Here is a 413-nt window from a genome sequence, read left to right as displayed (position 1 = left end):
TTTCAGTACTTAAAGGGGGCTTATAAGAAAGATGGGGACAAACTCTTTAGCAGGACCTGTTGAGATAGGACAAGGGGGAATGGCTTTAAACTAAAGGGGGGTAGATTTAGACTAGCTATAAGGAAGAAATTTTTTACGCTGAGGGTGGTGAAACACTGGAACAGGTTGCCCAGAGAGGTGGTGGATGCCCCATCCCTGGAAAGAGTCAAGGTCAGGCTGGACGGGGCTCTGAGCAACCTGATCTAGTTGAAGATGTCCTGCTCATTGCAGGGAGGTTGTATTAGATAACCTTTAAAGGTCCCTTCCAATCCAAACTATTCTATAATTCTATGAGTCATATGCCGATGGATGAAAGTATGGCTGTTGCAAGGCAATAGAGGATGGCTCCTACCTCATGCGTGTTGCCTCTGCTA

The sequence above is a fragment of the Pygoscelis adeliae genome, unplaced genomic scaffold (genome assembly GCF_000699105.1).
Source record: "Pygoscelis adeliae isolate BGI_AS28 unplaced genomic scaffold, ASM69910v1 Scaffold48, whole genome shotgun sequence".
In the NCBI taxonomy this organism is placed as follows: domain Eukaryota; kingdom Metazoa; phylum Chordata; class Aves; order Sphenisciformes; family Spheniscidae; genus Pygoscelis; species Pygoscelis adeliae.
Note: the sequence above shows the minus strand (reverse complement) of the source record.